The sequence below is a fragment of the Heteronotia binoei genome, chromosome 3 (assembly GCF_032191835.1).
Source record: "Heteronotia binoei isolate CCM8104 ecotype False Entrance Well chromosome 3, APGP_CSIRO_Hbin_v1, whole genome shotgun sequence".
NCBI lineage: Eukaryota > Metazoa > Chordata > Lepidosauria > Squamata > Gekkonidae > Heteronotia > Heteronotia binoei.
Window position 1 is genome coordinate 86,813,500 of NC_083225.1, and position 24,857 is coordinate 86,838,356.

A 24,857-nucleotide genomic window follows, 5' to 3' on the forward strand; every position below is an offset into this window, starting at 1 on the left:
CCAGCTTTATTTTCATGAATATTATCTTGATTTAATAAGCTTTTCACTTGCAGTCAGACCAGGCATGATGAAGGAAATCTATACTCAGCATCTCCAGAGTGAGACCAATTTCACACTCACTTATGCTGGTCTCACGTTCATCTTCTCAGCGCAGCATCCTTCCAATTTTTCACTATCTGCGCTATGGCTGCAGTTTTCATTTGCTGTGTGAAAACACCAATGCTTGCTGCAGCCCCGGTGCAGATAGTGGGAAATCGGAAGGATGCCACACTGAGAAGATGAACGTGAGACCAGCGTGAGGTGAGTGTGACATTGGTCTGAGTCTCTCCATTCCAAGGTGAACCAGGGCCATGGTGATGGAGGAGTTAACCTTCTGCCCTGTCCCATTTTCTCAGTCTGTTAAATGCTGGGTTCGATGCATTTGGAGTTCACACAGAACTCGCTTTATTGGTAACTACATATTAAGACAACAAGGCAGGGCTGCGCCCCTGCTCATATGCATGCAAAAATGACCACCACCCAACTTCCCATACGAAATCACAGCAGTCAAGTTTTATGCCCTGACTACTCATTGGTTACTTTAAAAGAGTCCAGATCGCAGACGGAAATATCGCGTCACTAGCATTCCTGCAGTTACTCAGTTGCCCGCAAAACTTTCCCACCATGCATAAAGTCCGATACATAACACAGCCTTAACCTTATACTCTTGAAGTTACTATTTGCTTTAGGAAGGAAACAAGCAAGTGCCTAATACAGAGCATCATAAGCACTTTGAGCAGAACCTTTTCCTTTTTAATTCCACCTAGATCTTGATGTGATTTGTGCTGGATTTTCTAGTTTCAGAAGAGCCAGCAGCAGATTACACAAAGCACTTCCATGCAGCAAAGCCTTGGTATTGAGTATGCTAGCAACCTTACAAAGTTACACAGAGCCAGTAGTCAGATTCAGACTAAGAGTTCTTTATTATATGGTACTCCATTCTAGACAGTATAAGTGAGAGATACTAGCTACCTAGGATGGGTATGGATGTAAGCAACCTTGCCCTGCATCCATTGCCCAAAGATGGAGATAGTAGCCTCCTCCTTTGTATGTGTGAGAGAGAGTGTGTATATGTATCAAGCTCATCCCTGAGAATAGCACTTTAGTTCAAAGTGATGCAATCAAATAACAGGAAGAAAAGGATGCTCTGTGTGACCTGACCTGTCTATCTGACTAAATCTATGGTGACCTCCTGAAGACTGAGACAGGAACAACGTACAGTCCTTCACTTTTCTAACAATTTGTAAATAAATAATATTAGTATAATAATAAAGAGTTGTTTGGATTTGTTTATGCAAAATTTACACACTGTATTGCAAGCCATGCTTGAAGCAGTGAGCAAACTCTGAAATATGAAAAATAACCAATCAATAAAAACAATTATAAATTAAAAATGCCTAGGAGAATTTAACAACATAAAAGAAGTTAATCATAATGAGTCAGCTGCAAAGCAGCCCCCTGATGATCAGGTTTTGGTATTTGCAGTTTTTTCTTCCTCCTGCATGACAAAGCACAGCTATCAAACCACCTTGTCCTTTTTATGAACCCATCTAATGACCGGGGGTGGGGGGACAGACCATTCTATGAAAAAAGCCCCTTCCCTCTGTAGGACCCCTCCATTCCCAGGCTATTTCTTCCAGAGAGAGAGAGCAAGAGCAACAGAGAGAGAACAAGCACAAGACAGAGCATGAGAAAATGATAGCAACAGTGAGATAGAAAGCGTGAGAGGAGAGAGCAACAGCAAAAGCGAGAGAGAGAGCAGGAGAGAGTGACAGCGAGTGAGAGAACACGAGAGAGAGAGAGAGAGAGAGAGAAAGCGCAAGAGAACAGAGAGAGAGCGCAAGAAAGAGAGAGTACAAGAGAGAGCTGGGGCCAAACAGCAGGCCACTGGAAGAAGCAGCCAAGCCCCATGGGCCCCCCCACCCAAAATTTTATCCCCTGCCCCCCCCCCCCAACATTTCTGGCTACAGGACTGCCAATGACTAATCTGGATATTGCACTCACCATAGAGATCCTGCCACAAAGAACTTTGCCATAGAGAAGTACTTGCCAAGTGGGTTGCCATTGTCAAGTTATGAATCTCATCATTGCTGCCAGACAGTCCTGAAAGTGGCCAATAACTTTTGTCATAATGACAAAAACCCAGAAGTTCAGCAGGTCTAACCAGCACAATTAGGAAAGGTCACAAAACAGAGTGAACTTGCTTTCAGAGGGAAACCTGACATGTGAGAGGGGTGATCCTGCCTTCAGTTTGAGCAAGAAGAGCATTAGTGTTGGGAACCCTGAAAGAGGAAACTGGGGAAAGAATGGGTTTGTGTTGGCAGCAAAAGTGGAGAGGGATCACTGCTCACTAACAGTGCCAGCCTAAACAGTATTTTCTGGGCTGGCACTGCTAGTAGGCATTCTAAGAATCTGACAGTTTTGCTCTATCCTCTCTGAAGAGCAGCTGAGCAGTTGACATGAGATAACCATGTGAACAGATAACCAGGACAAAGGCAGAAGCTCAAATGAACATTACTCTTATTCTAAGAAGAAAAGGAAAGAAGTTCATTTAGGTACAGGATAGAGGTGTAACATAAGTACAGATCTGGTGGTGGAAAGTACTGTCAAGTGGCATCTGACTTAAGGCGACCCCACAGGGTTTTCATGGCAAGAGACGGAGTTGGTTTGCCATTGCCTGCCTCTGTGTAGCAACCCTGGATATTCTTGGTTGTCTGTCATTCAAGTACTGTTCCAGACTGACCCTGCTTAGCTTTCAAGTTCTGCTAGGGCCATCCAAGTCAGGGCAAATACAGATCTAATCAGAGTCAAATTGACTGAATGGAATAATCCACAAAGCCAAACAGAAAATACAGCAAAACATATCAGCTAGATAAGATCCCTGACCTAATTCCACATCCCTTGAGTCAGTGGAATAAAATTTTGCTAGTCTTCATGGTGTCACAAGAGTCCTGTTTATTTTTGCTGCAGAAGGCAAACCCAGCAACCCCCTGGAATTCCTACACAAGCAGCCATTCCATCTGATGGCAGTGTATTCCCAACTCTATAGTGCATTTTCAGCCATTTTAATATAAAGTGGTGATTTTATATTAAATTTTAGTGCACACGCTAAAATTCTAGTGAGGAACAAAGAGTACTTGGGGTGCTATGTTAAATAATCAAAATCCAGGAAATGTAAGTTTGGCAATTTTGTGTAGTAGAGCAAACAACAAATACCCAGTTCCATTTGGCTGAAGGCCTCTTTATTAACAGTAACAGTTGGGCAGGTAATTTAGCTATTGGAATTAGGAATAACGATATTTAAACTATTTCTAGAGCTCTAGGCCAGGGTTGGCTTGGCCTGGCTTTGCAGATTCTTAGTAGGCCCTGCTTTCCTGCAGGCTGCTGGCAGGGAAACTGAGAAGAGAAGCACTGAGTCTTTCCTACTTCCCTGCTTGCTACTGAGGCAAACTGGGGCAGTACACAACACCCCTCCCCCCCAGGTAGACTATTCAGCCATCCAGGCTTTTCATTGCTTCTGTGATCTTCCTGTTTGGCTTGATTCAGCTGCAACCTCAGCAGAGGAAACATCTTCCACAGGTAACTCAGGAATAAGATCACCGCTTCCTTGTAATGAAGGAGACTGATCCTTATCTGCAGGAACAAGATGGCATCCTCTAATCAATTCTGAATCTGATGGTGGGTTTATTTCCTTAGAAGATTCCATTGAAGAATTAGGCAATTCGATGTGACCACACAGTTGGTCCTCGTGATGTTTCTATAACAGTCCATCTATGGACCTCTCAGCCCCACCCACCTCACAGGGTATCTGTTGTGAGAGAGGAAGGAGATTGTGAGCCACTCTGAGACTCTGAAATTCAGAGTGGAGGGTGGGATATAAATCCAATATTTTCTTCTTCTATATCCATTCTACACGTGACAAGCCCTGGGACTTCCACTATTTTAGATGGACCCCACTGTGAACCATTTCCACACTTCTGAGCCCATCATGGTTCCTAAGGAGAGAAGGTACACAGATTCCTAGATGTCAAAGCGGAATACCACTCCTGTTCTTTTTTTTAGACTGCAAGTTGCTTGCAATATCAAGGTGAACATAATCTAGGCATGGCCTGAGATCAGGGCTGGCCCTAGACTATCTGGTGCCCTAGGCAATGCTAACTTCTGGCACCCCACCCCCACCCCCTGCACTGATAACCAATTTTTGAAAATAGATTATCACCATGATTTCCAGGCACATGCACACAAAAAACCCTAAAGAAACCAACTTGAAACTGCTATTTTTAAAAATAAAAATACAGACTGCTGCAAAATGGCCAAGTCAGCAGACTGCCTTGCAGCAATGAGGGGCGCAGAACCAAAGCTGGCTCTCCTTACAACCTGAGCAAAGGTTCTCCCAACTGAAGTTGACATGGAGGGGGGCAGCTTGTGCTTGTTAGCTTGGGGAAGAGGGGAATCCAGCTGCAAGAGGAATGGCCATAACTCCTCTGGCGATGAGAGCCCCCACCTGTGACGCCGCCCAGCCTCCAGCCAGCTTGGGAGTGCTCCACAATTTTCCTTCCAACTTGAAGGGTCACCCCAAAGCAGCAACCTCTTGTCAGTCAGAGCTTCTATTGGTTTCTTATGCATTTATTTGGAACTGTCAATGTGATTCTTTGTAACATTTCTTTATTTATTTAGTAGGCTTATATTTCGCCCTTTCCCATAACAGGCTCAGGGCAGATCACAACATAAACTGAACAACAATAAAAACCTACAATTCAAATTTTAAAACAATACAATAAAATTAGCAAACTAATAGAACAAGATAAGGTGTATCACATTCACATTTTACAGAATAAAGCAATTTTTGGCCCAAGAAGAAATGATGATAATAAATAAGACAGCACCATAGTGAAACATGATGTTACAACAGGGCTATAAAGTATGATGTCACAACAAGGGAGGTCAACTGATGGAATAGTTACTGGAACAGGACGCCCACTGCTTCAACCAAAAGCCTGGTGGAATAGCTCCATCTTACAGGCCCTACAAAATGGCAGTAACTCAGGTAGGGCCCAGATCTCCATAGGGAGCTGATTCCACCAGGCAGAAGCCAGAGCCAAGAAAGCTCTGGCTTTGGTTGAGGCAAGATGGATGTCCTTCAGGCCAGGGGTGGTCAAGAGGTGTTGTGTAGCAGATTGCAGCAACCTTGTGGCATATATGGGGAGAGGCAGTCCCTCAAGTATGTTGGCCCCAGACCATGTAAGGCTTTAAATGTCAGTACGAAAACCTTGAAGCAGATCCGGTACTCAATTGGCAGCCAGTGCAATTGCCGCAGCATCAGTTGGATGCTTGTCCATAAAGGCAATGCCATTAACAGCCATGCTGCAGCATTTTGCACCAGCTGGAGTTTCCGGATCAGCCCCAAGGGCAAGCCTGCATAGAGCGAGTTCCAGTAATCTAGCCTGGAAGTGACCATTGAATGGATCACGGTAGCTAAATCCTAGGGCGGATAGATAAGCCCAACTGTCTGACCTGCCAAAGATTATAAAAGGCAGATCATGCAACTGCTATGACCTGGACCTCCATGGTAAGTGAGGCATCCCGTATCACTCCCAGACTCTCCACCTTCTGAGCCAGCACAAGAGATGAACCATCCAGGGTTGGGAGTCAGAGACCCAACTCTAATCCTGCTTGGTTCAGGTACAGGACCTCCATCTTAGCTGGACTGAGCAGCAGGTAGAGTGTCATCCGCATATTGGTGACAACCCAGCCCAAAATCTCAAGCAACCTGGGCAAGGCAGCACATATAGATGTTGAACATCATTGGCGAGAGAATAGCTGTCAAGCATGGTAGAATTCCATTGGTAATTGATTGTTTTAGGGTCCTCCATAAAGCTGGCCTGTGAAATAATAATAATAATAATAAATTTTATTTATATCCCGCCCTCCCCGCCTAGGCAGGCTCAGGGCGGCTAACAACAAGTTCAATAAAATTATACAATATAATAAGTTTAAAACAGCATTTAAATTGTACAATAATTTAAAACAACAATATCTAAAACCAGTTCCAGTTGTCTAAGCCATTCCATAATTTAACAGCGGCGGTGATGTTCCTGATGTTATTCTGTGCATTTATATAATGGCAGAGATCACTAAATAAATCGTTTGGTGGGTTGAACAGCCATCCTGTCAGCGGTCTACAAAGGCCTACTTGAAAAGAATGGTCTTACAGGCCCTGCGGAATTGGTCCAGATTCCGCAGGGCCCGTATCTCCTCTGGGAGCTGATTCCAGAGGCACGGGGCTGTAACAGAGAAGGCCCGTGCCCGGGTGCTCTGTAATTTTGCCTCCTTTGGCCCAGGGATAGTCAGCATGTTCTTCCCTGCTGACCTCAGTGCTCTTTAGGGCTCATATGGGGAGAGACGGTCCCTCAGGTAGGCAGGTCCTTGGCCATATAGGGCTTTAAAGGTGATAACCAGCACTTTGTAGTGGACCCGGTATGTAACTGGCAGCCAGTGCAGTTCACGCAGCCCCGGCTGTATATGCTCCCATTTCGGGAGTCCTAATAGTAGCCTGGCCGCTGTGTTCTGCACTAGCTGCAGTTTCCGGGTTCGACACAAAGGCAGCCCCATGTAGAGGGCATTACAGTAATCCAATCTTGAGGTGACCATCACATGGATCACTGTTGCCAGGTCCCGGCGCTCCAGGAAAGGAGCCAACTGCCTTGCCCGCTTCAGGTGGAAAAACGCTGACTTGGCAGTGGCCGCTATCTGGGCCTCCATTGATAGTGAAGGCTCCAGTAGGACTCCCAGGCTCCTGACCCGGCCCGCCACTTTCAGCGGTGCACCGTCAAAAACCGGGAGAGGTATTTCCTTCCCCAGAGCGCCGCGACCCACGCAAAGGACCTCTGTCTTCGTCGGGTTCAACTTCAGCCCACTCAGCCTAAGCCAGGTTGCCACGGCCTGCAGTGCCCGGTCTAAATTCACTGGGACACAGTCAGGCCGGCCATCCATTAGCAGATAGAGCTGGGTGTCATCCGCATATTGATGACAACCCAGTCCAAAACTCCGGGCAATCTGGGCAAGGGGGCGCATGTAGATGTTAAATAACATCGGAGAGAGAACTGCTCCCTGAGGCACGCCACAATCTAGTGTGCGCCTCCGGGAAAGCTCACTCCCGATTGCCACCCTTTGTCCCCGACCTTTGAGGAAGGAGGAAAGCCATTGTAAGGCCAGCCCCCTAACCCCTATGTCAGCGAGGCGGCGGGTCAGTAGCTGATGGTCGACCGTGTTGAACGCCGCCGACAGGTCTAACAACATCAGCACCGTCATGCCACCTCGATCCAGTTGCTGATGGAGGTCATCTGCCAAGGCGACCAGCACTGTCTCCGTCCCGTGGCCCGGGCGAAAGCTGGACTGGCAAGGGTCTAGGACGGAAGCGTCATCCAGAAAACCCTGTAGTTGCAGTGCCACTGCCCTCTCAATAATTTTACCTAAAAACGGTAAGTTAGAGACCGGTCGGTAATTTGCCAATTCGGCCGGGTCTGCTGAACATTTTTTCAGGAGGGGGCGGACCAAAGCCTCTTTCAGAGGTGATGGAAAATGCCCCTCCGAGAGGGATCTATTTATTATGTCCCGTAAAGGACATCTAAGCTCCCTCTGGCAAGATTTAATCAGCCAGGAGAGGCAGGGGTCCAAATCGCAAGTTGCCCTCCAGATCATGGAGGGCCAAGGTCTGTTAACTCTGTTATTCTTTCCACCTCCCCCTTCTTACTTTATTGCTTGCAAAGTAGAAGTAGAGAGAAACGAAACTAGCTTGAGAAAGAGTAATCAGTACCTTCCCATACATTCCTGTTAGGGAGTGTGACACATCTGGGGAAAGCAAGGACGGAGTCCTGATAACGCCATGAGAATGTAGACATTTATGATAGTTTATGTGTAAGAGCACATCCCTCGCCCCCACCTTTTGGAATCCTTTTGAAGTATGCCTTAAAAGTATTGTATCAATGTATCTTTAGCATCACTCTCAAGAATCTTTTACACTCAAAGTATCGGTCTATCAATAAAAGTAGTTTTGTATCAAACTGACTCATCATTGAAACCGCATGCTTGACAATAGTTTCCTGCGGTACACCACATTCAAATGGGTGACGCATGGAGGTCTGCTTGCCAAGAACCACCCTTTGCCCCCAACCACGGAGAAAGGAAGAAGACTTCTGTAAGGCATAATTCCAATGTCGGCAAGGCAGTAGGTCATTAGATCATAACCAACTTGTCAGATGCTGCTGAAAGATCTAACAGTAACAGCAGTGCTGACCCACCTTGATCCAGATGCCTTCTGAGGTCATCTGTGAGGGCAACCAAAACAGTTTCTGTCCCATGACCAGGGCAAAAGCCAGACTGAAAAGGATCAAGGATAGAAGTATCCTCCAGGAAAGTTTGAAACTGCTCTGCCACTGCTTTCTCAATTATCTTGCCCAGAAACAGAAGATTTGAGACTGGGCAGTAATTGGCCAGGAATAGGGTCCAAAGATACCTTCTTTAAAAGCAGATGCACCACTGCCTCTTTGAGCCTAACTGGGAACATCCCTGATGACAAGGACAGATTAACAATGTCAGCCAGAGGGCTCCGGACACCAGCACCACCTGCTTTAACAATTCAAGATGGGCATGGGTCCTTCCAGAGGACAAGAGGTAGGCTTCACTACAGCCAAGATCCTGTCCACATCTTCCAGAGAAAGTACACTGAAGTGGTCCAAAAAAAGGGCCAGAAGACAGATAACGGGCTTCCAGTTCCCGTCCTGTATCAACTGTGGCTGGGAGATCCTTGTGGAGAGAGTAGGACTTTATCAGCAAAATAAGTCACAAAAGCCTCACAACCAATATCCAACATTGCGATCTGGTCCATACTGGGATTGGGATTTAAGAGAATAACTTGTAAATCTAACAATTTACAAAAATGTTTATGTAAACAATGGATTGAGTCATTAAATGAGTCAGGAGTCATATAGTTTAACTTTATTCAATTAATAGCCATTAGAAACTGTGTTTTTTTTATTTTTGATCTAGCTAGCGCTGTTTATGCACACCTGATGCTGCCCCTGAGAGTTCCTCAATAGCACTTTTCCTGGGGGCACCTTCTTGGGGAGGCCTTAATTTGAGCCAGCTAAGTCCAATGCTCATCAAACTGGGTGTGCAGGTAGAGGAGAGTCAGCTGGAGATCCCCTGCAAGTTTGGAGTCTCAAGTTTGCCAGGGGGGCATTCTGCCACATCACAAACCTCATAAATTGGTTCAGTTCATGTAAGGCCATTTTAATTCAGTTCAATTTGCAATTCAGTTTGTGGGTCCACCGTGAACTGAACTGTATTTTCCCGGTTCATGCCCATCCCTACCTGATGCCTTTAAAGGGGGAGAGAGGAGCAAAGGTGTGCTCAGAGTGAAGAGTGAAGGGGAAACCTCACAGTGGATTAAGGGAACTTTTATATTCTGAGGCCATATATGTCTGAAGCCCAGTGCTAGGAGGCAACATCAACATAAGAACTTGGCCTCTATGTGAAACAGGTTGGGTACCTGGTTGGCCACTATGTGAAACAGAAAAATTGACTAGATGGATAACTGGTCTGCTTCAGCAGGGCTCTTCTTGTGTTTTTACATTGCAGCACCACCAGAAAAACTCTGAATTTGGCCAAGCCAATTCAGTTCTCCAACTGGAAGAAATTTTATCTGATCAATTACCTTTCCAAGGTGATTGAACTGAGCTATTTGATTTGTTACTTTCCAAATGCACATCCCTATTCTGAATGAGTCACTATCAGTTACAACCATGTGCCTAAGTTTCATTTCCCCTTAATTGTGACAAATTCACACTCTGTCAGACATGCTTACTATGTTCATGTATGCAAAATCTTTTTTAAGAAGGGAAGGGAGATGTGAAAATCTGGCATGGAATTATACAAGTCTTTTTACCCAAATGGTGAAGGGAGGGAGGAAGCTGAAAGTATTCATGTTTCGGCCGTGGCTAGAATTATTAAATAGTGCCATATTCAAACCCAAAGGGCATTTGTCATGCACTCCTATACAGAATTACTCCATTCTATGCCCAGGGGAATCAATGTGCTTAGACTGAAATGATTCTGCACAGAATTATGCTGCTAGAGTCCCAATGCACTGGATGTGTTTTTTCAAGACAAAGTAGTATTGACGGAGAATATCTAAAGGGAGAAAAAGACAGGTAACTGGGATCACAAGCAGATCATATGGCTATGGTCTTGGTCTTCAAAGCTTAGACTTAGAGACCCTGTATGGTGGTAGCTGACTATCCCCATTCCTTCCCCCCCCCTCCAATGCTATTTCAACTAGAGTAGTACCTGAAGCTATAGCAACCAGTACAAGAATCATCACAATCTCCAGCCAGATTGTGCACGTTAGGTATTGTGGCATGACAGCAAGCAGGACACCTGCAAATGCAGCCCTGTAATTGCTGGAGAAGCCCAAAATCTAGAAGCACCTTTCGTGTGAAAAGGGGGTAGACTGTCCGTTAAAGTGACTGGGGAAAGTTCTGGGGGGCTGGGGGCTCCCCGCATAGGGCCAATCCACCCTGGGGGCCACCTCCATCAGGGCCACCATGGGCTAAAAAGAGCAGCTATAAGCATGAGTCCTGCCATCACAAGCTGGAAACACAGGAAAGGTGGCACCTGGCCTGCACTCACCGTTGCCCAGTGTGGTTAGGGGCACACACTTCCCATCCTTCACCATGCCACCCTGACAAGGGAGGGGCCAGGCAAGTCCTTCTCTGGGCTGGCTGGGCTCTCTCTCCCTCCTTTGTGGAAGGAAGGGGCAGGCCCTTTCCAAGGGCCATTTTCTCCTCCCCAGTGTACACTGCTATGAAACATAACACCAGGCTGTGCTATTAGGATGAGTGTAACATTATTCCACTCGACAGAACCAGCCAGTCTCCCCCCTGCTCTCTTCCTTCCAAAATTAAAGTGTTTAATTTTAGGAAACTATAGGAAAGCATGTGGCCAATACAAGAAGGTACTCTGCTGTTCTTTCCAAACCTCATCTCAATATTTCTCTTTAAGAATAAAGGGGTGAGACATATGCTGGTGCTGCCTGTGAGAGTGAGAAAGGTTGAGCTTTGCATTTGCATGGCATGAAAAGCTCTTCAAATTGTGGTGTTCTGTATTGTTCATGCTGTTGTTTTTAAAAGGACATGTTTTGTTCTCACCCGCTGGGTAGCACTGAAAATTAGCATTATAGATTTGAGGGTACAGCATATACATTGTGTTTTGTGGTACAGAAAATCTACAGGCTCTTTAGCTATTCATGGCAAAGAGAGAAGAAAGATTACTGACTCAATATTGCACATCTTTTTGTGAGCTGCTAATAATCTTGCTGCTTTGCTGACATGGTGCTCGCTTGGCACTATTTTCAAGGCTTTCAAAACGATTGTGTCTTAACTGACTTGTGAAAACAGTAGGAGGAAATATGCATGGCGGGGGGGGGGGGCGGGAATCAGCCTTGGTAGAAAGATGCAATTTCATTACAAAGACCTCTTGACTACAGCAATTAATTGTGAAGTCTTATGAAGGTGGAAACCCCCAAATAGAATTATTATACTCCTTCATGCTTTGAAAGATGGACAATTTTTTCCATGCTTTCTGTCCCCAATTTTCAGACCTAAACTACTGCAGTTATCCAGGGCTTTTTTGTAGCAGGAACTCCTTTGCATATTAGGCCACACACCCCTGATGTAGCCAATTCTCCAAGAGCTTACAGTAGGCGCTGTAAGCTCTTGGAGGACTGGCTACATCAAGGGTGTATGGCTTAATATTCAAAGAAGTTCCTGCTACAAAAAAAGCCTGCAGTTATCACTGATTTCCTTTTACTATAATTAACAGAACCTATGCACATGTATCATTATTTGCAGTCTGAAAGATTAGTGTGTTGTCAGAATCAACCATGAAGAAATAGCTTAGTGTTGGTGTGGGATTCCATATATTCTCTTATCTAGTGAGAGGACAGTCCTTAACACATGCTGCCATAGCTGGCTAAGATGTTTCTGTCAGAAGAATAAGGAGCAGGGCACCATAACTTTTACCTTTTCCTGATTCTGTTGGGAGGTTGCTTTTGAAAACATGTGTCTCGTTACTGGAGCGATCACTGGGATCTGGGAAATATATTCATTTCTATGTTTACAGCGGAAGGAAGGAAGGAAGGAAGGAAGGAAGGAAGGAAGAAAGAAAGAAAGAAAGAAAGAAAGAAAGAAAGAAAGAAAGAAAGAAAGAAAGAAAGAAAGAAAGAAAGAAAGAAAGAAAGAAAGAAAGAAAGAAAGAAAGAAAGAAAGAAAGAAAGAAATGGCCTCCAAAGGCAGAGTCACATTAGGTAGCAGAGTTCAATAAGCCCAGGAAATTTATGAACTCTTCCTTCTAGCAAAATAAAACAGGAGCCTATCAACAAGGATAACACCACTATTTATTCTAGCAATGGAAATAATGGCCAATAAAATCAAGACAACAAGATTATTGGAATAAAGGAAGATAGGGAAGACAACAAGATAAAAAGCTGTGCTGATGATGTCATAATGGCGATAAAACGAACTATTTCTCTGAAATACATAATGTAACAAATAACCAATTTTGGAACTCACTCTGGATATAAATTGAACAAAACCAAGATAATCTTATTAAATACAACCAATAAAGCACAAGAAGAAATACAGAAATTAACTGGATGCCTTGTTACCAAAAATTCAAAAAAATATTTCAGTATCAATATAACAAGACAAAGTAAAACTCTATATCAAGATAATTATCAAAGTTTGGCCAAGCATCACTAAAGACTTGCAAAGATGGGACAAATTGAAAATGTTGTGGCTAGACAGAATCTCTGCCATTAAAATGAATGTCTCATCAAAGCCAACATTTTTGTTTCAAATGCTTCCAATTGATATAGGGGTTTTTTTTAAAAAATGGCAGAATATAAACAACTTTATATGGAATGGAAAGAAACCAAGAGTTAGATTTAAAATATTGCAAGATAAGAAAAAGAGAGGAGGTTTAGTGGTACCAAAAATCAGGATATATTGTTAAGCAGTAGAACTAATTTTAATATCAGAATGGATTATAAATCCAGATGAGAGGAATATTAAATTAGGAACAGCAGATACAAAGGAAGGAATCCACAACTACCTATGGATCAAGAAGTCACTGAGTACTATTAAAAAAATATGGCAGTCATATCATGAGATACAGTTTGTTGAGAATATGGTTTCAATGCAAAAACAGAATAAACCCACCCATTTTGCCACTGACATCTCCAATGATGCAAGTACCAGGGGAAAACCGATCATCTAACCTATGATACATAACAAAACATGGGAGAATAAAATCTTGGCAAGACATACAAAAAAAGAGAAGGAACATTAAATGGTTGACATATCATCAAATGGCACCAAAACTGACTGATAGCAAAAGAAAGAGGTCACCTAAGAGAGAAAAGGGTTTATGAACAATTGACTATAGGCAACCTAAAGCACCTATTAAGAAAAATATATAAAATGCTATTGCAATATGAAACAGAAACAGAACAAATGAAGGACTTAATGATCAAATGGATAAAAAACTATGGAGAAAATATATTTCTGAATCAGTGGGAAAACTTATGGGCAAAAGTAATTACATTCACTGAATCCCAAATGTTAAGGGAGAACTGGTACAAAATGCTTTTTAGATGGTATGTTACACCTAAAGAAATTATAAAAGCTAACAAGAGCAACAATGCCAGATGCTGGATATGCAAAGGTACAGATTCAACATTCTATCATATGTGGTGGTCCTGCAATATGGCAAAAAAAAAAGGATAAAAATCCATGAAGACATACAAAAGATACCAAAAGTTAACTTTCTGCTGAATCAAAAAAAATGTTATTAAATATATCAAAAACTCACAGCAAACTCTTTAAATATATGGTAATGGCAGCAGGAGTGGCATTTGCATCTAAATGGAAAACTGAAATATGCATAGAATTGACTGGCTAGAAAAATAAACTGAGTATGCAGCAATGGAAAAGCTAACATCTTACTTGCATAACAGACCAGATTCAGAATTCCAAGAAAAAACGGAATGCATTTTTTGAATCAGGGTGGAAAACTTTAAAGATTAAAATAAAAATTAAATGATAAAGTCCAGAATGGTTAAGAGGCAGAACTGAGCAATATATGTCTATAATGGTTATAATAGCCACATGTTAGAAATGTTAGGAATGGAAAAAATAATAGCATACAGACCAAAACAAAAGTATACAAGTAATCTGTATGTTTAAAAGTAAGATCTGTTCAACAATTTCATAGGAAGAAAAATGTGGTCAATTACAATTAATATACAGTACTGATTATTATAAATGACAGTCTTTCTTGTTTATTAACATTTATGCTTTTGTCTACCAAATATGACTGTCTATATATAAATGTAGTAATGTAGTATTTCTATCTTAGAAGAAGAAGATATTGGGATTTATATCCTGCCCTCCACTCCAAATCTCAGAGCCTCAGAGCAGCTCACAATCTCCTTTATCTTCTTCCCTCACAACAGACACCCTGTGAGGTGGGTGAGACGGAGAGAGCTCTCCCTGCAGCTGCCCTTTCAAGGACAAGTCCTGCAATAGCCATGGCTAACCCAAGGCCATTCCAGCAGCTGCAAGTAGAGTGAGAAATCGAACCTGGTTCTCCCAGATAAGAGTTCACACACTTAACCACTACACCAAACTGGCTCTCATTCTTCTTCCATATTTGTATTGTTTATATGTTTATTATTATAAAATATTTAAATATTTTTTTTAAAGAATGGCATCCTGCAGCTTGGGATTTACCTTTCACTATTCCCAAAGAGACCATTAACACAGAGAGGCAGGTCCAGGCCCAAAGAAGCATCACATTTCTCTGTTCATATCAGCATGGGGGGCGGGGGCGTCATCCTCATGCTTTGTAGCGTATGCTCTGCAGGAAAGATTTTAATGACCTATAGCAGGGGCCCCAACCCCTGGTCCATGGACTGGTACTGGTCTGTGGGCTGTAGGTACTGGTCCACACAGCAAAAGGTTCACCTCCCATCTTCCCTGAAAAGAAAAGGAGAGGCATGGCCGGGCTGGCTGGGCTTTGTCCCTTTCCACTGCTCTCCCTAGCTCACCTCCTCGATACGCCAACCAGGTGGTGGAGGCAGTGGACAACTTGTATCCTCATTGGTGTTGGAAACAAACTCTGACATACACATTGACAGAAAGCAGAGTAGCCCCAAAGAAGCATCAATCCTGTATTTTAGTACCCAAGAAAATGGCTTCTGTTCCTTTCCATCCCCTGCTGTACAACATGCAAAATGGCCCATGGTCTGGCATGGTGGGGAGGGATGGAAGAGTGGTGGTGGGGCAGCTCCGGCAGAGGAAAAGGAAATGGGAGGATGGGGTGGGGGGGTGGAAAGGCAGTCTTGGAAAACAAGACGAATGGAGGGAAGCCTTCCCCACCTCAAATCGCTCGGCAACCAGTGGCCATTGCAGTGTGCTCTCCTTGTGACCAAGCAAGCAGCAGATGGGGAGTGAAGGTGCAGCAGGAAAAGGGAGAATTGTTGGCTGGGCGAGCCTAGCTAGTGCGACCAACGGGGCTCTTCTTAGAGGTGTGATTTCATTCCATGGAGGGAGGGAGGCTCAGCAATGACTGGGCAGGGATGAACTCAGCCGGGAGAGAGAGAAAGGTCTGGTGAGCCCAAGACAGGGTTTTCCCAAAAGTTGTGAAATCTTGCAGACCCCTTGCAGTCAGTTTCGGAGGTGCTGCTTGCCACCCTCTTCCCTCTTTCCAGGGACTTCCTTTGGATAGAGTCACTGAGTTATATTCGTAGTCTGCCGTGGACTCCAGATGGGTTATGCAGAGTGAGTTCTGAGGCATCACACCTAAAATGGCACTGCAAAATAGACCCCTCCCCGCCCCGCAGATTGCCAGCATGGACATGTGGTGTGTTGTATGATTATTTCATTATATACTACAATGTAATAATAGAAATAAAGTGCATAATTGTATAATCCCTAAACCATCACCGACCCCCCTCCCCAGTCCTTGGAAGAATTGTCCTTCACAAAACCGGTCCCTGGTGCCAAAAAGGTTGGGGACGACTGTAGCCAGGAGATGCTGCCCTCCTCTATAGTGGTACCCAACCTGAATAAGGGGACCCCAAGCAAAGGAAACAAAATGGATTCTTGTCAGAAACAGGCCAAGGAGACACTCTCTTTGCAAAATAGCAGAGAAACATGCTTGGGCCTGGCCTTGATTACAATACAGGCTTCTCCTGGTCTGGCTACTCTCCCCCTCCCAACTGAATGATGAGATTATTATGGGTTCAACAGGTAAGTATTGTTTCTGTTTTAATCCTCTACCAATGGATTAAGTGGCCATCTCCTTCCTCCTTACTGCAACTCATCTTATCTTTTGTTTAATCCTATGGTAATGTTTGACACCTGGACAAATCCTCTATAGGATTTGGAATCAGTTCCCCTCAGAGATCCAGGCCCTTACCGAATTGTTACCTTTCCGTAGGGCCTGTAAAACGGAGCTATTCTACCACACATTTGGTTGAGGCAGCAGGCATCCTATCCTATCAGCTGGCTCTATGCTGCGATTTGTCCAGGTGCTTACTCCTCCTCAGTGTATCTCTGCTAAATCGCTTAACTATTAAAAACTCATCCTGACCCATCTGGACAAAGATTACTGAGTCAGGTACATCTATTGTTTCAACCTGAAAATCCATTCAGACACCCAAGAAAGACACATCATCACCCATTAAGGAGCAATCAGAGCTCTGGGAGGGTCTTCAACCCTCCAAACCTTATAAAACATGAGAGCAAGCCACACCTCCTTGTTCAGTCTGAGCACATGTAGACAGATTATTTCCCCCATTACCCATTAAGGGGACCCTCAGACATGGCATGATGGCAGTGCATATATACATCTTTAATTTCCAAATGGACCTCTGCACATCTGAACAGGTAGTATTACCTTTATAAGAAACCCTAAAAGCCCCTATCTCTCACCTCTATTTTCATAGCCTCTTTATGGCATGTATTGTATTGTTTGTGTGTGTGATTGTACCTTTTTACATAATTTTCTAGTAAAGATAAAATATATTTGATTTGGAGTTTTTCTTCCTGAAACTGGACCTTCGTATTATTGATCCCTGCTCTAATTTGCTCTACCTAAGTCTCCCACTTGCTAATTCCCCCATAAAAAGAGGAGACTCCCAGCATTTCCAGTAACACCACTGGCCTATAAAATGGGTGTTTTCTCCTTTCTGTGTATAATTTGGCTGGGAAGAATTTCAGCATAAGGGCTACAAGAATTTCATTCCAATCAATGTGGGAGATGGGAGGAGTTATTTCCCATTAAAACCAGGGGCAACAACTTCCAAGATGTGTAGTGGCTCTATACATGAGGCATGATGATATTAACAAATGCAAGCAAAATATTTTTCTGAACAAAATTAACTGCTCCTGAATTGCAGATCCTATGCACATCTCTGTTGCATAATTGCCCCAACTGGGGGGAAAGTGAACAGGAAGCTCCTCATCTAGCACCGAAATAGACCAAACAACACAGAAATGCTTATTTCCACCTTCTGTGAAAGACCTGAAATGAGAAATTGAACCTGAGGAAAGTGTATTTCATGGCATGAATTCCCCAGAACTATGCCCCTGCATGGTGAGTGGAGTGACAGAAGGTGGAAATAGCTTCCAAACACCCATTCTTATTGCTCTCACTGCTGCTGCCTCTCTCTACCTTAAAGAGTATTTGGGAGATGATGCAAATAATTTACATGAAAAAGTGCTTTCGCTTTGATTCTAATTACCCCTCAGTATAGTGTCAAAGTCGTCAGAGCCCTTAGAAATTATATAATTCTAGAGTAGCAGAAGAGGGAGATTAGGGTAAGGGGATGTGTGTCTTCAGGGTACCATCAACTGTAGGGGATCAAGCAGAACAGTCCCCTCTCCATTTTAATTTTTCCCCTTTAGCTGATGTTCAACAGCCCACAGCATTTAATGAAGAAGGAGAAGGCCTCCTTGGAGAGAAATTAGCATGGTCATTACTTGCTGACCTATTTGTGCGCAGATCTGGGGAGAAGGAGCCCTTTTTAATTTACAAAGTAATTCTTTTTCTGAAAACCCCGCTTTGCCCATGTCCCTGCACTGCCAAGTGTCACAAGGTGATCAGGTTGTCTCCATCTATGGGAGTGATTCACTCAGCCATCTGACAGGGCCACAGCATGATCAAGGCACAGACATTAGGAATGGGGTGGTACTATGGGGTTCACACATTCATTTCCCACCTCCCATCCTGTGCTAGTCCCTAATCAAATTGGTTTTGCTGGTTTCCATGGTGCTTAAAGACACACCTGTAAAACCTGACTCTTCCTTTCAGAAGGGCAGCCAAGATTATATCCAAAGGTGTGCATATGGAGGTTCTCAGGTCTACTGTCTAGCTAGGGTTATCAACCTCCAGGTGGGGCCTGAAGATCTCCCAGAACTACATCTCTATATGACAGAGGTCAGTTCTCCTTGAGAAAATAACTGCTTTGGAAGGTGGACTGTATGCCCTGCTGAGGACCCTCCTTCCCCCATTGTCAGACAGAACCAGGGCTTTTTAAAAAAACAGGAACACAGTTCCAGCTGCCTTGGCATCAGGTAGTGTGCCCTGGTATTCAAATAAGTTCCTGTTGGACTTTTTTGTAGAAAAAGTCCTGTGTGAAACAACAGTGATGTCAGGGATGTGGCCTAATCTGCAAATGAGTTCCAGCTGGGCTCTTTCTACAAAAATACCCCCTGGACAGAACAAAGTGTGAGCCCTGGGGCACCTTTAAGACCCACCAAGTTTTATTCAAGGTATACATTTTTGTGTGCCCACACACCTTTTCAGATTCAGGCTACCCATCTGAATCTTTCTGTCAGACAGACATGGCTTCAAATAACATTGATTTGTGGTACCCCAGTACACTGCAAATATCAAGTGAGAGCCTAATCTTCTGGGGGCATGGGCCATTTTGCATGTTGTACAGCAGGGGATGGAAAGGAACAGAAGCCATTTTCTTGGGTACTAAAATACAGGACTGATGCTTCTTTGGGGCTACTCTGCTTTCTTTCTACCTGTCAATGTGTATACTTGTAAATCAAGATATTATAAAATATTGCTTGAGGCTCAAGTATGCTCTTTCTTAAAACACACACACTAACTGTTAAACAGAACCCTTTAAAGTTGCCCTTAAACTTTCATTCATTCCAGGAGCACAACTCAGTATTTAAAATACCAAAACTGGCCTTCATAACTACTTCCACATGTCAAAATAAAGTCATGAAGGGACAATGGATTGCTGCTTCTCCAGGCTGTTGAAAGCGCTCCCTATGACCAAACCGGCCACTGACACTTTTATAGCAGGAAATGAGAGGGGATGCATTCATTTGTACAATCTTGTGTCATTGTGCACCAGGCCACTGCAAAGCAGGGCCTGTGGCCATGATTGCCAGGGACTGCCTGGAGTCCTGGCTGGTCATCAGTGAAGCCAGCAGCAGCCTCCCATTCAGAGAGGAAGCCCAGATTCCCATCCTAACTGGCTGTGAAAGCTTTTTTCATTTTCAGCTGCTAAAGATTTGTTCCTGGGATGTCGGCTGCACTGAATGACTGACACAGACCTGGAAATCAATCAAAAGTAATTGAAACAGAAGAGGCTCTGCAATCAACCAATTACGTTGCTGGAGCCAGAAAAACGCAGCTTCAAGGTACAGGGATAAGCAGAGGAAACGGGAGCTGCCTGCTGGAAAAAAAATTACTTTCCTCCTGAAAACTTGACACAAGGAAGAAGCTTTTGTTATTCATTCATATCGGGTGGGAGGGATGGAAAACAGCAAATGATTAGCTTTCCTTCTGTTTGGAGGAACAAAAAGGGGCCGTATTAGTGCATTGTAGAAAATAAACATAATCTGCTTTGCTTGCCTTGTTCCTCTTCTATGAATGATTCTTCACTCTGAACTGACATTAGCCAGGGCTGCCCTCCGAAAGGCCTTTTGTTTTCTCTTCACCTCACTGCCCCTCACCAGAGGACTTTGCTAGCTACAGCAACCCATCAAGAAAGCCACTGCGCTGTCTTTCTCCCCACCCACAGCTGCTGCTACACTGGCTATTTCCAAGGCTGTACAAATCAGCTTGTATAAAAGCTAAGCCTGCAAGCCAGTCCACAAAAGGGAATGCTAGGATGGTTAGGAAGGAAGGCGTTTCCAGCTAATCGATAGCATCCATGCTTGCACCCCTCCCGATGCAGCTATACAACCTTGTGGCTGTAACTTCAAGGGGATTTACACAGGAGACCTTAAATATTTCATTTGAATCATTAGACCAAGAAGGTAGAATTAAAGTTGATCTTTTACAAAGAAGATGGAAAGTTTTGCCCACTGTGCATAAACCCTGTGTATTTCTGATAAGGCACATACACAGGAAAGAGAAACTTTTAGGATTTTAATTTGGGAAGAGCCTCAGTGCATGTCAATATGCAACATTTTATCAACTTCCTTTTAAGTGCTGTCAAATTGCATACTCATGCCGCATTCTGCCATAGTGGATGAGGAAGGGGTCAAGTGCACAGCATCAGAATGCCCAGTGAACCCTGCCTCAAGGCTGACCAAGCCATTTTGATTTCAAGAAGACTGTGGTCATGACAGGCTGCCCTTCACTCTATCTCATGGTATGATTAACACCTGCTCAAGCCCCACTTTGCCAATCCTGTATTGATCTCTTAGTCATTTGCATGTCAGATCAGGGGAATTGCAGGGGGCAGTAGAATTCTTAGAGATGTTTGTCCTTTAAGTAAAATGGACACTGATCCACTGTTCTTTCCTTTGTTTAAAATTATAGATAGAGGTGCATGTTGGAGGCAACTGTACGACACCCCTTTGGAAGTACACGAAACAGTATAAAAATTACAGGGCTCCAGTCCTTTTGCATATTGTTACAGCTCCCCATAGTAAATGGTTTTGAAAAGCAACAGCAGAGTCACAATTTGACCTCTGGTGCTTTATTAAAGTGTAGAGACTGGGACCTGTAGGACACCTTACCTTCCCCAGCAATTCTGGCAGCAGTCAGTATTGACTGATATGGGCTAGCTTCAAATATTTGTAGGATCCTGGACTAGAGGCCTGCAGTGGAGCTCCCCACAGGCAACAAAGGATGCCCAACAAGGAGACAAGAGACCAGCCCTTCTTCAGGGAGAGTAGATTACTGAACATCTTTATCCACCCTGCCCTCTGCACTTTATGATATTAGGAGCATAATGGGGAGTGTGGATGTAGGGGTGCCAGCTTCCAGGTGGGACCTGGAGATCCCCTGGAATTACAGCTCATCTCCAGACTACAGAGATCAGTTCCACTGGAGAAAATGGATGCTTTGGAGGATGGACTGTATAGCTTTTTACACCTGTCCTCCCCAGGCTCCATCCCTAAATCTCCAGGAGTTTCCCAGCTTGAATATGGTAACTCTATCTTGTATCCCCTGCCAGTGGCCAGGGGGGACCTGGCAGCACTATACAGATCAGGATTTGGGCTGTGTCCAGAACTTCACATGGTGAACCTTTCAAATTGTCATGGGTGAGTCTACAACTGCTGGCTTTTTCTGTCATTGCTTTTTACAACCAACAGAGAGTTGCAGGAAGATCTTGCGTTTGTAGACTTGTAATAGATCTGCACAGTTACAACCATGGGCAGCTAACTACAGAATAGCCCTGGTCAAATAGTCTGATGTGTTTGCTGAATAAGTTATCCAAGACCCTTAGTATAGGAATGAATTAAAATCCAAACAACCAAATTCTTTCTCAACTGTGATGGTGCACACAGTCACTTGAATGAAAATTCCATAGAAAACAGTGCCATTTATTTAAAGTAAATGCATGCCTAGAGAATAAACCTCCTTACTTTTTGGTTTAATGAGAGTTCTTGACATATATCACACAGAAATGAGGACATCTTGCAAGAGCATTTTCATCATTTTGGGATATTTTAGTTGCATTTTCAAGTTACATGTTATAATGTTCTACATTCTTAGCAATAATGGACAATGAATGTAACACAGTTTTGTATTCTAAAACAAAAAAACAACAAAGGGTCTTGCAATACACCTTGAAGATTAATACATTTAGTGTGTGTGTGTGTTTTGTTTTGTTTTGGTATTCCATATGTTTCATCTTTTATAACCATATCATATAACTCTCAATGCCTACATCCTACCCTGTCCTCTATAAATTCTGACATGTGTGACAAGTGGGGGAGAGCTTTCCTTATATATGAAAGGCAAGTGGCAATCCGACCCCATCATGTGCAAAAAGATGACAGGCAATGACAACCAATATAGGATCACTACAGCACAGGCCTGTGGCTGCTTCCTACCAAAGTCTCTGGTTGCTGAAATGGAGCCACAGAGGGACCCTTCTTTAAGCATCCATATTGTTCCCATTAAAGACATTCCCTAGGATTAAGATGGAAGATTATCTCATTTAGTTTTACTTAAAATATGCACCCCACTCTCTAGCTCAAACACAAGTTCTGAAGGCATCTTCCACAGACTAAAACACAGCAAAATCAGTTTAAAATGGATGGCCGGCCTGGCTCCGTCCCAGAAAGCCTGGACCTAGCATTGCAAGCCGTGGCAGGCTGGCTCAGACTAAGCGGGCTGAAGCTGAATCCAACGAAGACAGAGGTCCTGTGCTTGGGTCGCGGTGCCCTGGGAGGGGAAATCCCCTTGCCAGTTCTTGACGGTGTGCAGCTTAAAGCGGCACACAAGGTCAAGAGCCTGGGGGTTCTTCTGGAGCCTTCATTATCAATGGAGGCACAGATAGCGGCCGCTGCTAAGTCCGCGTTCTTTCATCTTCGACGGGCGAAGCAGTTGGCCCCCTTCCTGGAGCGCCGCGACCTAGCAACGGTGATCCATGCTACGGTCACCTCGAGACTGGACTACTGCAACGCCCTCTACATGGGGCTGCCCTTGTGCCGAATTCGGCGGCTGCAGCTGGTGCAGAACGCGGTGGCTAGACTGTTGCTGGGGCTCCCAAGGTGGGAGCACATACAGCCGGGGCTGCGCAGGCTGCACTGGTTGCCAGTGGCATACCGAGTTCGCTACAAGGTGCTGGTTATTACCTTTAAAGCCCTATATGGCTGAGGACCTACTTACCTAAGGGACCGTCTCTCCCCATATGAGCCCCAGAGGGCACTGAGGTCATCTGGGAAAAACCAGTTGAATATCCCTGGGCCAAGGGAGGCCAGACTGAAGGCCACCCGGGACCGGGCCTTCTCTATTACCGCTCCATTACTGTGGAATCAACTCCCTGAGGAGGTGAGGGCCCTACGATGTTTAGATGGATTCCGTAGGGCCTGCAAGACCCACCTCTTCAAGATGGCCTTCAACTAGTGGAAAACTAGTGACAAACTAGGTATGCTGCTGGAAATGCTTTTATTCTTGAAATGCTTTTACTCTCTGAAATTTACTGAAACCTGTTTATAACGCCATATTGTTAAGTTAATTTTAATAATTTGTAATTGTTTTAACCATGTTTTATAAGTATAATTGATGTAATGTGTGTTTTCTGTTGTGAGCCGCCCTGAGCCTGCTCCGGCGGGGAGGGCGGGATAGAAATAAAAAATTATTATTATTATTATTATTATTATTATTATTATTATTATTATTATTATTATTATTATTATTATTATTATTATTATAAAAGGATTAGATCAGACTAACAAGCAAAAGTGAATACAATAATCAGTAGTAAACCTGGCACCTGCTTTGGTCTGCAAAGGCTTCCCGAAACAAAAGGCCTGAACCAGCCTCCACAAGATTGACTTCTTTTCACAGGAATGTTTACCACTAATAATAATAATAATAATAATATTATTTTATTTTTATATCCCGCCCTCCCCGCCAGGCGGGCTCAGGGCGGCTAACAGACATGGGGATCCCATGATTCACATAAAACAACATAAACAGTTTTAAATATATCAGTCACAAATAAATTATTTAAAATAGTTAAAATATATAAAATGGTGCTAAAATACTGTATCATAATGTACGCAAGATGGCTAGATGTCCATTCGTTGGATTAATCAACGAATGAAATGCCACTAGGGAGGTGGCCTTGCATTTCATAGCCAACCATCTATCAAACAGCAAGGGGGGCTTGGGAGAACTTGGAGCTTACAGGGAGCATGTATATAGCAGAAAGTATTTTAATGTATCTTGGTTCCACAATGTTTAGGACTTCAAAGGTCAGAAATAACTCTTTGATTTATACCTTGAAACTAATACTCAGAATCTGAGGTGCTAGGAGATCCAGGAACAGCTCTACACAGCATTTTGTTAAAAGTAGATTGAGTCGGTACAATTTAATTCTAAGTAGAGTTGCCAGGATACAACTCTTCTTAGGATTGCATTGTTATACAAGGGCCCTCATGTGAGAGGGAAAATTGTCTTTAACTTTCCCTAACCTGTCTCCCCCCCCACACACATTCAGGGCAAATGACTGCTCAGGGGTGACATCAACAGGGACTGACCTTGCATGAGAGGAAGAAGTTAACTTATTCCTCTTCCCTCCCAACCAAAGCCACTGCCCACATTTTTTCACAGGTCTCCCAGTACCTCTAACTGTGAAGTTATTTAAGCTGAGGTGTCATGTGTTCACTCTTGGTGGCTCTAGATCAGCCACTCCATTGTGGACCAGCTGAAGTCCAGCAACAGTCTCCAAAGGCAGTCTCCAAATAATAGTCTTCTATGAA